This window comes from Tupaia chinensis, unplaced genomic scaffold, assembly GCF_000334495.1.
Source record: "Tupaia chinensis unplaced genomic scaffold, TupChi_1.0 Scaffold000638_1, whole genome shotgun sequence".
NCBI lineage: Eukaryota > Metazoa > Chordata > Mammalia > Scandentia > Tupaiidae > Tupaia > Tupaia belangeri.
In genome coordinates, this window is record NW_006160159.1 from 3,242,224 (window position 1) to 3,260,426 (window position 18,203).

Sequence of the window (18,203 nt, forward strand, 5' to 3'; positions counted from 1 at the left end):
TTCCTGCTGTACCTAACTAGTTTCTTTTTATGAGTCAGAATTTAAAAAGAACTTCACATTGCTGGTTATGGAAATGCTACAGTTTTAGAAAAACAAAATGAAAGAAGAAAATATACCTCAATAACAGAGGCCTACCATGTATGTAGAGGATACAATGACATTTTTTCCTGAAACAGAATCAAATATGGTGTAAAATGTAACCAAGAATCAGGTCATTAAGGCATCCTTCTATTGACTAGATATTTTATCTTGACTTCTTAAGACTTGATATAGTATCACTAAAACTTTGTCACTTGAGAGCTGTTCAAAACTTTGATAAATTTGCTAATAAAGTAAGTGCCTATTGAGCTCAGGCAGTAGTAGTAGGGTTTTGAAAACTAAATTACTAAAAAAAGAGAAAAATAATATAAGGTATCAATCCAGACAAAGGGCACTATGAAGTAGAAATATGTTTTCTATGAAGAAAGACTGTATATTAAATGCAGAAATGAGTTCTCTTCTAGTGATAGAAAACAGGCCAAAGCCAAATGAATGAAAAGAGCCTAATATAAAAATATGAACAGCATTTCCTATGCAGAGAAAAAAACAAAACAACAGAGTTGTAGGCATGAGAATTCCACCATAGAGGTAGCAGCATAGTGAGTTTCTAGGACGTCAACTCAGATTTCTGTGAAGTAGGTAAAGTTGTAGACTAATGATATCATATTTAAGGGTATCATATATGTCATTGCTGATATAATGACTTACATTCCGGACCTTACTTAGCAGTGTTTGAATTTGGTGGTATTGAAATCCTCTCTCAATATACACAAAGATAGTGAGAGCTACCACTAATGTCCTGTGTGTGTGTTTGTATGTTTGTGGAAATGTGTGCAAAGATGTATTCTCAGAAGATGTGGAGGGAAGCAATGTTGAAGGCTTTTTCTTAAAAAAAAATTCTTAGCCTTGTATGTGCTAGCTACACTTAGCCTAAAGAAAAAAATGTAACAATGTATCCTTAATTTTTCAAACATGAAAAGTTAGCCCAAACAGAAAAATATAATTGACAAGCACAGATGGTTGAGAAATGACTTAAAGTCAGATAATTCAGAGTTAAGAGAAAGCATTTATTTATATTATTATATTACATTAATATTTATATTATTTGTTTATATTGTTTAAAAAAGTTAAAAATATATGTGTAGTATTGATTTTTTATTTTTCTGAAAGTCTTAATTTCTAGTTTGGCTAACCAATCTGGTTATCTTAACATCACATTTATTATTAGTAATAACTAATGTTGGCCCAGCCACCATGATACAGAGGTAATGCTAGTGTCCTGCAGTGCTGGAAGCCATACGGCAACTAGAGACCAGATCTTGAGTCAGCTCAAAGAGAACACACTGAGTCTTCACATGTGGGTATCCCGGACCCTGAGGAGCTGGAGAACTGGGGCGAGTGGGCTGCCGCAGTTGCCTAAAACAAGACCTTATCGATGGAGCTTTCTCTCTACTTTTGTCTGTTTCTCTCTGCCTCTCAAGTAGGCATGTGTGCACTTTTTACCAAACAAAAGAACAAACAAAACCAAACAAACAAAAACTATAAAAGTTTTGGGAGTACTTTCTATGTAACAAGGAAGTTATTAAGCACAGTCCATCTCATTTAATCCCATAAAGATTTGCTATGGTAGGTTCTATTACTGATACCCATTCTGCAGGTTAGGAATCTGAAGTTCAGAGAGGTTAAACCATGTAACAAGTAAGTGAGTAAGCTGGAACTCAAGGCTGTGTGATTCCTGCCCCACTGCCCTGCCTCTCCATCTGTTTGGCAAGGTGATCAAGAGTCTAAGGACACAGAGAACTGATAAGCTACCCCACTCTCACTGTTAGATTCAAGTATTTCCAACCTAAGGCCTTAATCATCTGTTTTATAGTAACAACTTATTAAAACAATTATTGAGGACCTGAAAGGGAAAATGAGTTGTTTTAAATGAAATGAATGAATCACAGGACATCAACAGAGCTGATGGCTGAATATACTCTGGATTGCCAGAACAGTTGAAAAAGGATTCTGGATAGTACCCACATCTCTGTGACCACCATAAACACATTGAGCTCCGTTACAAGGCTGCATTCTGGGAGACCACAAATCACTCGCCATGCTCCAGGTGGCTGCATGTAGCAAGGCAAGAATGAATTTAGAAGCGAGATGTGGGTTGGAACTAGGGTTCCTTTTTAGACAAAAAATGGCCAACAACCTAGCCAGATCTCTCAGTTTCACTCCTACCATTGCACAATCTTTTTTCGGGCAGACAGATGTACTCTTAGCCCACAATAATATAAGCAAACATATTCACTTGTATGAACTCCTTAGGCCTATTCTCAAGCAAACCAGGACATCTAATTTTTCTTTATGCTCCAACCTCAGAGCTCATTGGCTTGTTTAATTTATGGCTGTTTCAAAGGAACTGAGCGTAAGAGTTCAGGATCAGTATTTGGGGGAAAGCAGATAAGAATCATTGATATGACTTCCTTTTAATTGCTAGTGCCATTTTTTTTTTTAAGTGGCCTTTCTTTCTCTATGACATACTTTCTCTGTCTTCTGAATACTACAGGCTTTGGGTTGTGAAGAAATTTCAACTCTTGTCACTTAAAGTGGTACCTGATTCAAGTTCTGTTTTTTGTGCCTCTATTTTCTCATCTGCTAAAGGGGACTAATAATATCCACACCAAGGATTTTTGCATGAGTTAGGTGCCCTGATGTGTATAAAGCAGCTAGTACTCTGTCTAGTATATAATAAGTAAGCAATAAATGCAAGCAGTTATGAATATGGGAATGGCCACCCTATAATCCCTTCTCCTTCAATCTCCTCTTTGGATTTTGGGCATGCATACACATGCATCGGGTGTGATTTTCAAGCCACTGGGTCCAGGACTCAAATCATGGCTAGTCATGTGGAAATCCAGCCACCTTAACTACTAGGCTACCTGCTGGCCCATGTGATTTTAAAGCCACTGGGTCCAGGACTCAAATCATGGCTAGTCATGTGGAAATCCAGCCACCTTAACTACTAGGCTACCTGCTGGCCCAAACAGAACAGTTATAACTACTGCAACACTTACTGAGCCTTTACTATATATTGGTATTATTAGATTATGCCCTTATATGTTGCATATATTAAATATATGTCATCTACTCATATGTATATATATACATAGAGAGAGAAAGACTATTATTTGTCTCTTGGTTTCAAAAATACTTGTATACAAATCCAAGAGTTACCTGTGATTAATTTCTGCTAGGTAGGGTGTATTTCAAGACTTTGAACATGTGTTAAAATCATTGGGTTTTGAAGAACTATCCATTAACGACTTTCTGAACTGTGACAATGGATATTGACAGTGCTTGTCAGACTAAACCACTATTGATTGGTTCACATCATGTGTATAGCAAAACCAATTTCTTTCAAGTGCTTCTTCCTAACTGAAATACATTATTGCAGCCTTCCTCTCTGTTTATTGTAACACCCAAGCTCATCACACGTAACACATCCAGCAAAAGGGCTTCACAATGTACGAAGCAGGAAATGGCAACAGAGAAGTGAAGGTACTTAGCAATCCAAATACTCTTGTACTGTAAGTTGCTATTCCTTTTGAAAATATTGATTCTTTGCAGAGTCTTTGTTTCTATTTTACAATCCTCTCAAATAAGGAAAGATCAGGGACTAACAGAGCTTTGCTATTGTTTAATGACCCTGTGACTCTCATGGCTTCTACAGCTGAAAGAAACTATTTTAAGTATTGCGTATATGTTTAAATTGTGGGAAAGAAAGTGTTTATGTTGGGTCAGTGCTTTCCTATCCGTAAACATACACAGCTCCCCCTCAACACCCGCCAACACACACACACACACACACATACACACACACACACACACACAGGCATGTGTCATTTCCCAAACCTTACAGTGCTTTCTCCATGGAGTGACTCGGGCCAACTTTGGGCATATGCTACAAATTTTACCATTTTATTATTAATTTGAATTTTTGTTGTGCCTTTTTTTTTCCCAAGAAGGAGCATTTCTTACTGACACAATACTCTTACATAATAAAGAGCAGTCTTCACAATACTCTCATGAGTAGGAAGAAGTTCCAATTTATTTTTTTACTTGAAAATATCAATCTTAAACAAAATCCAGATAGGTCTTTCCATAAGTACTGAGTGGTCATACCTCTTGCTTTCTGGAGAAGCAACCCAAAACCTTCAGTTACGGTTTTTACCCTTTGAGGAGCTCACAGTCTACTGTATGCAAATGCCCACAGAAAGCAGGGCATTCCTAAATCTTTAAGGTAACCCTGAAGGTATTTTAAAATTGTCATCCCTTTAAAAAAGTTATCCTTATAGCTCACATGAGTTGTTCTGTTAATGAAAACAGGAGAGACATTTGGATGACTCTATAAGTGCTATAATGAAATCGGTAGGGTACTGCCACCTTCTCTCCCATTCTAAGCTTGCCTAGAAGTTTAAAGAAGAAAACTTGTTTAGCAGTCTGGCAAATGTTGGTCAAGCAAAACATATCATCCTTTAAAACCTTTTCTTAAACTTCAGCATTCCGAGATTACTTGAACATTCTAGCGAGGATTTTCCCTCAGATAAGGATTCCTTTGAGTCTTGCCTAGGGCTCCAGCTATGGCCCAGGAGAATGGCTGTGCTCAGCCCCCTGGGCCATGCCCTTCCTCTTTGCCTCTCACCCCCACATTCCCTAGCTCTGAGAGGGCTCCTGGCCTTGGGCCCATTCTCTTGGCACTCTCAGCTGGGTTCCCTTTGTGCTGAGGAATGGTTGGTTGTCAGAGCGGTAACCTCCCTTGCCTTTTTCAGGACATTAGAGATCAGGAAGTGTCAGATCAGAGTCAGTTTCTCACAACATAGCTGTGTTGGGACAGAACCCTCTCTTAGAAGCATCGTTTTGACATAAGGTTTAAACTATGTGCTCAAAAAAGTCTGTGCTCTCCCCCTAGAAAATGTACTGAAAATGCTGGGGTGGGGGGGGTGCTGAACAGATCTGAGGAGACAGTATGTAGTCTATGGCTAAGTGATCAAGGATAGTGGGGTGGTTTGTCCTCACAAACGCTGACAGACAGCTGCAGTTTGCAGCTGGCAGGGAGCTTATGCTCACTAAACAAAGATCTAGCTGGAGCCCGGTGAATACTTGGCTCTATTGCAATAATCATAATTCATAACATACATTTCTAAAGAAGGAGAAAAATCTAGGAAAAGACCCAGAAAGATCTACCTCATTCTGACACTTGATGTGGTCCGGATATAGGCCGTTTTATTTGTTGTCCAATTTGAAATCCCTCTGGGGTCCTGGGTGGAGATGGTGGTCTCTATGTCTGTGACAATGAAACTGCTTTCTGCTTTGCAGCTACCCTTTCCGATTAACTCTTCTTTCCACTATAAAATCGTGATGGGAGACTGACTGCCAAAACTCAAGTGTTAGCCCAAATATTTTATTTCTTTTTCTAAATGAGTTAATTGTAATCAAATTGCCAAGCTTTTTTTTTTTTTTCCTGTTTTGACCGTCAGATAACCCCATTTTTAGGCATAGTTCATGTTGGAGTCTCTGAAACATGAAAAATTAAATCTGGACGTAACTTGAGAGAACATAGAGTGAAAGCTCCTAGCTTTGAGATGAGGAAAAGACCCATATTGATTAAATCACCCAAGGCCACATACTTAGTAAGAAGCAAAGGAAAGATTCAATCCCAGTTTCCTAACACCACTTCTGGATTTTTGTCAACACGTCCTCTGACTCTCTAATTGCAGATTTAATTTTATGAGAAAAACTGTTCTAACATCCACAAAAATGTTCCAGAGGAGCCAGTTCCGTTGCTTGAGGCGCCCACTACTGGCCAATTCTTTCAGTAATCAGGCATTTTATATTTGAAATCTAAGTACAGTAATTACCATCAATTAATTCTGTTTTGTTTTACATATCTAGAACTGGGGAGTTTCGACTATAATATGGAAATAAATTTAAATTGATATACATAATTATGCATAACAATATGAAAAATACATGCCCCAGGGGGAGAAGTTACAGTAGCCTTCCTTTTGACATGTAGCAATGCTAAGTATTTTGCTATTATCCTTTTCTCTTACTTTTGGTAACCTGAAATGTGTAGTAGATTACTATTATTTGGGGGTTTAGAGTCTTTTCTTTCTCTGGGGGAAAAGGATTCTGCTGCTGAATGCCAAGTCACCCCTCCAGATGCAGATGACACTGAGAAGAGTGCTCTATTAGATATTCTTTCCATGTGTGTTAGTCTAAGTTGGGAGGGAATTTAGAGGATTGAGCTATGGATGGGAAAATATATCTTGCCAAGTTCCAACCCCTCTGAAATTCAAACTTTTGGACTATCGGGCAGAATGAGATCTTGGTCTTCTTCAAGCTTGTTTACTCTTGACAAAATGGAACTTCTGGTCTTGGGGAAAAAATGTCTTTGGGTTTTAAAGGCCTCCAGAAGCTTCTTGAGACATTAAGTACCTCTTACATAAAATAACACAGTGATGATTTAAGACCGGAGGAATTGGAAATGCAAGGATTAAATGACCTTTAAATACACATAGGTTTAAAATCGAAAGGAAAATGCACTTAGCAAAAAAGCATTTGGGATTTATTTCTGAAATATGGTTGGAAACATTAAGCAAACTCAGAATGAGGCAGCGAGTACACATCCTCATTTTGACTTAAAGATCTCCTTTAAATAACACAACAGATGTAGTCATCAGCATTTATTCCAACAGGGACATTGTGAATGGTGAGAAAGACACGGTAAGACTTGGGTAATAATAAGAACTACTGTCATTGTTATCCCCTAATCCGTCAAACTGTCAAAGCAGAACCAAGAGTAAAAGAGAATGATTCTGGCAGAATCTGACTCCCTTCCCATCCTTGTCAAGTAGTTCGGTTAGGAAATATCCACAAGGAAATGTGTCCTTAAATTAGTCACCAGAAAGCAAGTTTAGCTGTTTTCATTCTACGGCATAACAGAAAAAAAAATTAAAAGCCACCTGTGGACTTTAGGCTGAAAACACTCTTGACAACACCAACAGGTGCTGGCTTATGTAATGGCTGAAGAAGACAGAGGGGGACAGAGACGTGAGTCATGGGTGGGCCCTTGCAAAGGAAAATTGAACTCAGTCACTCCACTGTGAGGGAGTGGCCAACAGAGAATAGCTCTGGGTCACATGCCAATGCAGCAAAAAAATATTTCTTCTGCCAGTTTTGTGGCCACATGAAATAAATTGCTGTCAGAATATATTCTGAAGTAAAAGATGAAGGTGATGTGAAGCAGATCTTCATGTTATAGTTAGTTTGTAGTTTAATGATGTTCTCTCTACTTTCATCAAGCCTGGTAGGTAGCTGGTGCTCGATAAAAATGATTAAATAATAGAATAACATCTGAATAACACGTATGGTAGAAAGCACATGGACTTTTGTGTCAGAGATATGATTTTCTTCTTTTTTATTTATTTTTTTTATTTTTTTTATTTTTTGCCATAGGGCACATGTGTATGCTTGAGGGAATGTGGGAATGTGAGAAAACACCTCTCAGGGGGATGGTAATGCTGCAGTCCCTTCTCTATTCTCCTCTTCAGATTTTGGGCATGCACACATGAGCCCAGCATGATTTTCAAGCTGCTGGGGCTCAGACTCAAACTGAGGTTGGGCATGTGTGGGAGTCAGTACCTTAACCACGGCACCATCTGCTGGACCCAAGAGATATGATTTTGAATTCTAATCCTACCACTTAGACTATGTGGAGCAACTTCCCTGGACCCTACAAAATAGAGATAAAAAGATCTTGTCGAAATGTTGTGAGGATTGAATACTATGAATTTTACAACCACAGTGCTTAATATAAGCCCAAATAGATTACTATTTTTGTCCTCTTTCTCCTGTTCAACATCATCGTCATAATTGATTACTTGCACTAGACACTATGTCAAGTAAAATAGAGACCAGAAGATGTCATAATGGTCATGTGACTGGACTCCCACATAGTCAATCGCAGTTCAAATCCCAGACCCAGTGGCTTAAAACTCAAGCTGAGCACATGTGCTTATGTGCCCAAAATCCCAACAGGAGAATGGAAGAGCAGGGATTGTGGCATGGCCATCTCCCCTGGAGGGGGAGGGGGTAATTGCTCACTTTCTGTCTCTCTGTCTTTCCAGTGAGTGCACATACCCTCTCTCTAAAGAAAAAAAATTAAATAAAGTAGAGATGATAGTCCTTGGGCTTTGGGAGCTGACAATTAAACATTATAATACTGATACATCCAAGCAAAAAGAGGATACAGATAATTTAAGAAACAAGTATATGAAAATTAAACTCATTTTACAACTAGTTGCTAGTGGAGACCAGCAGTTAGCATAATGGCTATGTCGCTGGATCCGATGTAGTAAACCGCGGTTCGAGTCCTGGACCCAGTGGCTTAAACTCACACCAGCCACATGTGCGTGCGTGCCCAAGATCCTGAGAAGAGAATGGAGGAGAAGGGATTGTGGGATGTGGCCATCCCCCCTGGGAGGTGTGATTTCTCAATTTCTGTCTCTCTGTCTCTCTCTATCTTTCTGGCGAGCACATGTTCCCTATAGCAAAAACCTCTCAAAACAAAACAAAAAAACTTGGGAACCAGCAGTTAGCATAATGTCTATGTCTCTGGACTCCCACGTAGTTGACTGCGGTTCGTGTCCTGGACCTGGTGGCTTAAAACTCACGCTGGGCACATGTGTGTGCGTGCCCAAGATCCCAAGAGGAGAATGGAGGAGAAGAGATTGCAGTGTGACCATCCTCCTGGGGGGTGATTTCTCGCTTTCTGTCTCTCTGTCTCTCTCTGTCAATCTGGTCAGTGCACGCACCCTATAGCAAAAACCTCTCAAAAAAAAAAAAAAAAAAAACCCAAAAAACAAAAAACTAGTCACTACTAAAGATCTATGTCCAAATTACTTAAGAAGGGCCTTAGGAATTGCTTGTTGAGACAGAGTACACTTTCTCACACTTTTAACGCATTGCATGCCCAATTATCCAACTACATGAATGTCTTTTAACGGCAGCTTTGAAGGCATTAGATGTACTGGCAGTATAAATCCCCCAGATAAAGGCATGACATGGGTTATTACTATCATTTGTATTAATAATAGTAGTTTATTTTAAAAATGGAGATTTTGTATTTTATATTTTATATAAGACTTAAAGTCTGTGTCTATCCAAACAAAAACGGGATGGAGTCTGCTTTGATAAGTGTCATTATATGAACAATACTACCTTATACAATGATTATTCATAATAGAACTGTGTCAGAAATACATCCCATACCACACTGCCCTAGGGCACCCAAATGTGTACTGCAATAATCATGGTTAAAACATCTTCTACATAATCAAAAATTTAGAAATGTGGGAACCAGCAGTTAGCGTAATGGCTATGTCACTGTGCTCCCACGTAGTCGACCGCGGTTCGCGTCCTGGACCTGGTGGCTTAGAACTCACGCCAGGCGCGTGTGCGTGCGTGCCCAAGATCCCGAGAGGAGAATGGAGGAGTAGGGGTTGCGGCGTAACCATCCCCCCTGGGGGGGGTGATTTCTCGCTTTCTTTCTCTCTGTCTCTCTCTGTCTGTCTGGCGAGCGCACGTGCCCTATGGCTAAAACCTCTCAAAAAGAAAAAATTTAAAAATGTTCTTAAGAGTTGATTTTATGCAGGGAACCAGCAGTTAGCATAATGGCTATGTCGCTGGACTCCCACGTAGTGGACCGCGGTTCACATCTGACCGCGGTTCACGTCCCAGACCCGGTGGCTTGAAACTCACGCCGGGCGCATGTGCGTGCATGCCCAAGGTTTCGAGAGGAGAATGGAGGAGAAGGGATTGTGGCATGACGATCCCCTCTGGGGGGTGATTTCTCGTTTTCTGTCTCTATGTCTCTCTATCTGTCTGGCGACCCCCCTATAAGGAAAAACCCTCAAAAAAAAAAAAAAAAAAAAAGAGTTGATTTAATGCAAATGCAATGCCAGTTCTAGGGAGACTCTAAAATCTAGGGAGCTGAAGTATAAGTGTGGTGGGGTGCGGAAGCGGGCTACTTTTGCCTGTCCTATGATCATATTCACCACTTGTGAGGTAGATTAGCTCTGAGTAAAAGAACTCCCTTCCAAATGCGTGTCTTCCTGGTAAGTCTCTGTAACCACGGATGGAGATGACCAGTTATACTTACTGGCAGTCATTAATTTGACACCAGACACTGCTGCCTTCTTGCTTGTTATGGAGCATATCCTGCCTCAGGGCCTTTGCATTGGCTGCATTCGTTCTTTAGATATTCTCTATCCACATGGTAACTTTCCTTGCTTCCTTCAGGTCTGTCACCAAGTGCCATTTCTCACGGTAGCTCTCTTTTTACTTAAAATTGCAAACTTTCCCATTTTAGATACTGTCTATTCCACTGTCTTCTTTTATTATTTGGTTTAGTGTTTTTCTTTTTTTTTCAGAGGTTTTTGCCTTAGGGCATGTGTGCTGGGGGCATGGGGCAGTGAGAGGGAAAGTGAGAAATCTTCCCTGCAGGGCGGGTGGCCATGCTGCAATCCCTTCTCCTCCATTCTCCTGTGCTATGCGTGAGTTTCAAGCCACCAGGTCTAGGACTTGAACCACGGTCAACAATGTTTGAATCCAACAACATAACCACTACATCATCTGCTGGCCCTGGTTTTTGTTTTTAAGCTGTTAAAAATCACTATCTGCCTAGCATACATTTTACTTTTCATTTTAACATCTTCCCTCCAACTCCCTCACTAGAATGTGAGCATGACAGGGAAAAATTTTTATCCATTTTTTATTATTTTAATTTATTTTTTTAAAAAAATGTTTTAGGGACTCTAGTTTCAGCATTAGAACAGTGTTGGACAAATATGTGCTCAGTATTTATTTGTTGAATAAATAGAAAAATATTCTGAATTTCTCTTTTAAAAAATGAAAGCTCTTAATTTCATGTTTTCAACATTCTTAACATTTATGTTTAAAATTAACGTTAAGGAGAAAAATTAGTTTTAAGAAGAAAAAAAGGGAACCAGCAGTTACCGTAATGGCTATGTCACTGGACTCCCACGTAGTTGACCGCAGTTCACGTCCTGGACCCAGTGGCTTAAAACTCACGCCGGGCACGTGTGCGTGCGTGCCCAAGATCCCAAGAGGAGGAGAAGGGATTGCGGAATGACCATCCCCTCTGGGGGATAATTTCTTGCTTTCTGTCTCTATGTCTCTCTCTGCCTGTCTGGCAAGCGCACACGCCCTATAGTGAAAACCTCTGCAAAAAAAAAAAGAAGAAGAAAAAGATGAAAGGTAATTAACATTAAATCACAGTCTGAGTTTGTCTGTAATAGGTCTGAGGAAAATAGATTGTGGTGCTCAGATCTTCTTCAAACCTTGAATATTTAAAATAATTGTAAAACTCTTTATTTACTTATTCATGCATTTGAAAAGAAGATTATGCCATTTTCCTTCTTATTTAAAGAAAAACAGAATTCGCAGGTTAATTTGTGAAATGTTACATATACTTACATTTTAAATTTATTATTATTATTATACATTCAATTTTTATACATCATTTAGTTTATAAAGAGAATTTACCCAACATGACACATCTCAGATCAGTCCAAGTGAGAATACTATACACATTATCACCAACAGGTAATAAACCATTTTTGTGGCCCTGTTTTAGTATCTTACCTCTCTATTTTTTCTCCCTAATTTCCTTCCCTACCCTCTTCCCTTCTTCCACCCTCCTTCCACACTGTCTTCAGTGTCTGTAATTATTTTCAATGCTTAAATGGTACATATATTTTAAGAATTTTATGTTTACAAGAATATGTTAAGTTATTGGGAGGTGAGTTTTCGAGTGGTAGATGAAGGAAAAATATTGTAAAGATGGAAGTCATGCATGACTAGTGATAACAATAGACAGGATGATGAGGATAATAAACAGAATTGTTTGTATCAGTTAAGAGAGAGAGAGAGAGAGAGAACGAGTGCAGAATGTGGCTGAGGTCGTGGAAATCCTAGAATCACATTGTCTGAAAGAAATGTAAGGTGAGCTACATGTGTAATTTTAAATTTTCTATGGTCTCACTGAAAGGGTAAAAATTTGGGCGAGCAGGTAGTGTGATGTTTAAGGCACTGGATCCCACATGGCTGACTCCACAGTTCAAGTCCTGGATGTGGCGGCTTATAAAACACACTTGGTCCCAGGTACATGAGTGTGCAAAATCCCCACAAAAGGATGTAGGAGAAGGGATTGCAGTTGCAGCTTGGACGTTTCCCTGGGGGGCAATTTCTCACTTTCTCAGTGTTTCTGTCTATCTCTCTAGTGAACACACCATCCTATGGCAAAACGTAACAAAAACAACCAAACAAACAAACAAACAAAAAAGTGGACATTAATTATTTGAGGTTTATTTACTTCTTTCATGAGAGAGAAAGAGATGGAGAGAGAAAGAGAGACAAATAACCCCAACAGAGTCTTCACATCCCCATTTATCCCAGTATCAGCAAGCCTGGATCCTAAGTGTCTCTGGCGTATGCAGGAGGACCTTGGAACAAACCCTGGGGCCCTCGCCTGCCTTCTCAGCACTACAGAGCTCTACATTACTGCTACTTCCCCATGGCTGATCACTTTTTTGTTGTTAAAGTTTACTTATTTTATCCTTTCCCATTAGAGAGAGGGAGAGAGAGAACTTACGTGTGCACAGTGGATGTTAATATTAATAAGGTATTTTATTTAATCCAATCTATTCAAGGAAGTATCATTTTCCCACATAATTGTATATGGGATACTGTATATATCTTTTCTTGGACCAAGTCTTTGAAATCTGGAGTTTGTCATACTCCCCTAAAGTACACCTTAATTCTGAGTGGATACATTTCAAAAGCTCCATAGTTCCATGGGGTTAGTGGTACCTTTATTGGCAGTGCTGTTCTCAGGCAAGCCTCTGGGTATTATGTCTGAATGTGTGTATGTGTCAATACAAAGAACTGGCCCCCAGGAACCCATGGTCGAATAACTTCAATACTGGCACAGCGGCTTAACTCAGAGATAGCTCTGAGCAGGGGTGTATAGAAGAGTTTAATGGTATTTGTATCTCAAGGTAGTAGAGCAGGCCATACAAGTTACCATTTATTCTTTTATCTACAACAATCAGTCTTAAGAGTTTTGGTATGCCTACTTTCCCGTGCTGCTCTGTGGCTGTTATAGCATGCTACCTGTGAAATTTCACACATGCTATAGTCATCACTCTGTTTTCATAGGTGTTTACACTCGAACTCTAAAATGTATCTGAGAGGAGTGAATGTGTTAATTACAGGTTCTCAGGGGTCCTGGGTATTCTAAGTGTATATAGCCTGTGTTCTCTGTGTTCACGATACTTACCAAGTTTCAGAGTGGCAAGATAATTGGACTCTCGCTCCTTTTAAACAACATTTTATTCTTGAAAACTCTTGGCAAAGTAAAAACTTTAAATTTTCACAAAGGATGGCTTTCAGATGGTCTCTCTCTCTCTCTTTTAATGTTTTTATAAGTATATATATTATCAAACAGGAAAATGTATCACTATACAGACAATCTCTTTTTGATACAGGAAAGACGGATAGACACTGTCTAGTTTATAGCACCTTCCCCACATCGGGGAGAAAAGTTGGAGACACACACTCAATCATAGTGTAGATTTAACTATAGAATCAATTGGTTTGGTCAGATGAAGGTTTGGTTTTGCACTTCATTGCTGTATCTTTAGTTGACTTGACCATACAAATCAAGTCTATTATAGACTACTGATTTTACTAGTATGCCATTTCCTAGTATGAGATCAATTAACATAGCCTCAGCAATACTTAATCAAACTCAAAAGTATATATATCTCCCAATTTACAATTCTCTTTCTCTCTCTCTTCCTCTCTATTCTCTCTCTCTCACACACACATGTACACATTCACAAAAGAACTTAGAACAGCCTGTGGGCCAGGTGAGCTGTCTTGTGCTGTAATTCCTAGGATTTAATCATATAACAAACAATTCCTCATACATTGAATATGAGCAAAACAGGTTCTGACAGCAGTCTGATTTGTGGAATATTAATAATCAATGCCCGTTTCTAAAAGGTTTCTGAAATTCTGGATCCAATTCTCAAAGCCAAAGCATTCACCTTATGTTCACGAGTGAATTGCAGTAAATTCTCAAGCTCATCTCTATTTCCTCCCAATCTTTTCCATTCTCATTGCAAATAATCCTCAAGTATTATTTAAATATGTTTGTCTTTAAAAGTCTCTAAATGAAAAAGTTGAGTACAAACAGAATCTCGCTTTAACTTAAAGAACAAGAGTGTGTCTGAAATAGAATGAGTAAGATGGAAATGTTGCTAGAAGGAAAGAAAAAAAAAAGAAACACAAAAGAGCAACAACTTTTTTCTAATCCCCTTGAAAGTTTTAGTATCTTTACAAGAGTTATAATATGCTCTATACAGTAGAAGACTCTGTGAAGCAATAATAATCAAATAAGGCACCATGAGGCAAACTGCACTTCTCCCTTGATCATATTTTCTAGCTTAGAAGAAGCAAAGGTCTGATAAACATGAACTTGAACCACAATGAACATACTCAAATCATATTTAAAAATTAGGTATTTACAACAACAAAGTAGTACTGTAATGGTAAAGACAGATGAACTAAGCTTAGATCTGTGCAATATAAAAAAAGAAACAATGATTATATAGTACATATAATTTTGCTGTAATATGACAGCCTAATGACTTAAGTGCCCAATATCATCATTATGCTTCTGAACTCCATGTGCATTAGCAGTAAAGACTCAATAAAACTACTATATAATTCATATTTTTGCATGAAATTCTTGTTCTTCTTTTAAAATAGTCACCTCTACAAGATCTGTAAGCTGAAATAAAAAACCAATAACTTGAATTAGGTATTGTGTCTATGTTGTGATCTAAAGGTGCTCTCAAGGATGTTTCTAATCAATCCTTTTTTGTAAAGTTTTAATTTATTTATTTAATGAAAGCAAAAGAAAGAGATAGACAGTCATTTTCCAAAGAGTGTTATGTCACAATCCTCTCCCCATCTTGTAACTGAGCCATAAGAAACCCAAAGCAGCTCTATTTTGTATTTAGCACTGGAGTCCATCTTGTTCCTCCAAGAGAAAAAGGAAAGTTTATTGAGAGAAAGAACACCCAGAGATCCAAAGCCAGAGGTATTTCAGCGCTCTCCACCAAGGAGACATGATGCATTTATATGGAAAGGGTGGAGGAGTAGGGTCACAAGAATGGCAGGTACTCCATCTTAAAGAAATTAACCCTGAGAATCAGCAGATGGTGTAATGGTTTTGGCCTGGACTCCCACGTGACCAACTGCTGTTCACGTCCTGGACCTTATAACCTCAAACTCATGTAGGGCACCTGTGTGTTTGTGTGTCCAAAATCCCTAGAGAAGAATGAAGGAGAAGGGATTGTGGCATGGTCATCCTCCCAGGAGGTGATTTCTCACCTTCTGTCTCTCTGTCTCTGTCTGTTTCTCCCTCAAGTGCATGCGTCCTATAACAAAAATCTATCTTAAAAAAAAAAAAAAAAAAAAAGAAAAGAAGAGAAAAGAATTGACCCTTAGGCTTAATGCTTAATTAATAACTATTAGCTAAAGTTAATAATAACCTTGCTGAGTCTCTGCAAAAATTTGTTATGAAGATAGGGAGGAGAAAGAGGTCCCCTTCTATGTCACTGGTTGAGCAGATTTTCTCAGCCTTAAGTATTGAAGAGGTCCTCTAGACCTTCGCTCTTTCTCAACCAGGATCTAAGAGTTGTCTTGTTTCTTTATCTTTTCTTGTCTTTTTTTCTTTTCTTTTCTTTTCTTTTTTAAAATTTATAGACAAGGAAAGGGAAAGTGAGAAATCGTCCCCCATGGGAGATGGCCATGCTGCAATCCCTTCTCCTCCATTCTTCTGTTGGGATTTTGGGCATTCACGTACACACTCCTGGCATGATTTTCAAGCTGCCAGGTCCAGGCCTCAAACTGTGGTTATATATGTGGGAGTTCTGTGCCTTAATCACTATGCTGGACCCTGAGTTGTCTTGACCAATTCCATTTTTGCTTCTGCTGCCTCATTAATCATTGCTTATCCTTAAGCTCCTTGTAGAGAACTAAAACATGTCATTCCTCCCTGCATGCTCCAAACTAAAACTGCCCCTCAAGTAGTGATTGCCTCCCTGATGCTGTCAGTTTCCTCATGACACTGGCCCAAGGCAATGGCCAGACCTCTGGTCATTTTGCTTCAAGATAATGAGTAAATTATCTCCCTTCTATATGTATGCTCTCACTGGCCCTTTCCTCTATAAAACTTGTATGTTTCATCCAGTGTGGAAGAGACATCTATGGACTATGGTCTGTTGTCTTTCTAGTGTTAGCTTATGCAAATAAATCCCTTTCCTATTCACCAACTCTGGTCTTTCAGGATTGGCTCTTGTTGAGTGACCGGTGATGTGGATCTGATTCCAGGTCTGGTGTATAAGCAATGTATGTAATGGTTATTCTGGCATTAAGACTTCCTAGCCAGTCAGGATCATGAATACATATGTGCTCGTTCAGGTCAGTCTGGGAACCAAATTCTGATGGTTTCTAGCATCACAGATCATGTGTTAAGACAGGACCACTGCCTTTAGGCTTCTAATCAAGCTTTATTATGAAGAAAACAATAGTTATGACCTTGGGCTTATTTTATCATTTTTCAATCTAATCTAAGGCCTACAAGGAATCTTCAAAAAGTTATTTGAGGGGCCAGCAGTTAGCATAATGGCTAGGTTGCTGGACTCCCACGTAGTCGACCATGGTTCGAGTCCCGGACCCGGTGGCTTAAACTCACGCCGGGCGTGTGTGCGTGCGTGCCCAAGATCCTGAGAGGAGAATGGAGGAGAAGGGATTGCGGCATGGTCATCTGCCTGGGGGGGGGGGGGGTTTCTCGCTTTCTGTCTTTATGTCTCTCTCTGTCCATCTGGAGAACACACGTGCTCTATAGCAAAAACCTCTCCAAAAAAAAAGTGTTTAGAGGGACCAGCAGATAGCGTAATGGCTATGTTGCTGGACTGCCATGTAGTCGACCGTGGTTTGAGTCCTGGACTCTGAGGCTTAAACTCATGCTGGGTGCGTGTGCATGCATTCCCAAGATCCTGAGAGGAGAATGGAGGAGAAGGGATTGCAGCGTGGCAGTTCCCCTTGGGGGGGGGTGATTTCTCGCTTTCTGTCTCTCTGTCTCTCTCTTTCTGGCAAGCACACACACCCTATAGCAAAAACCTCTAAAAAAAATTTAGAAATAAGGAATTATAACATGAGTTTATTTTGGTGAAAACCTTTGAAATCTATGCATAGGTTTTTTTTCATAGTATGCATTTTCCTTGAATTTTTTGAAGACTCATTTTAGTTTGTCATACATTTAGTTTGCTGAGATTATATAACTTAAAAGCCAAGTAATATTCTTGCATAATTGAAGAATTTTAATTTTCTGGAAAAGAATAAATGATTGAAAGTCTGACAAATTATTTAAAATGTTCATATTTACTCAAAGTTTGCCATGTATATTGCTATTAGTTTGACTTTTTTTTCAGGCAAGGTAAATGAATGGTTTACTCATTTAGAGATTGCAAAGGGTAGAGATCAAACAAAATGCTGCCAAAACACACACACACACACACACACACACACACACACACCAAAAAGAACCACTGTGTGATAAACAGTATGACTAGGTATTATTCCTGTCTTTATGTCTCTCTCTGTCCATCTGGAGAACACACGTGCTCTATAGCAAAAACCTCTCCAAAAAAAAAGTGTTTAGAGGGACCAGCAGATAGCGTAATGGCTATGTTGCTGGACTGCCATGTAGTCGACCGTGGTTTGAGTCCTGGACTCTGAGGCTTAAACTCATGCTGGGTGCGTGTGCATGCATTCCCAAGATCCTGAGAGGAGAATGGAGGAGAAGGGATTGCAGCGTGGCAGTTCCCCTTGGGGGGGGGGGATTTCTCGCTTTCTGTCTCTCTGTCTCTCTCTTTCTGGCAAGCACACACACCCTATAGCAAAAACCTCTAAAAAAAATTTAGAAATAAGGAATTATAACATGAGTTTATTTTGGT

At 39.3% G+C, this 18,203-nt stretch overlaps 1 protein-coding gene across 1 annotated transcript in view; it reads right to left on the reverse strand.

Annotated features, from left to right (window-relative positions):
* Nucleotides 1-18,203, reverse strand: part of ARHGAP15 (Rho GTPase activating protein 15) — a 721,214-nt gene that overhangs the window by 304,921 nt on the left and 398,090 nt on the right.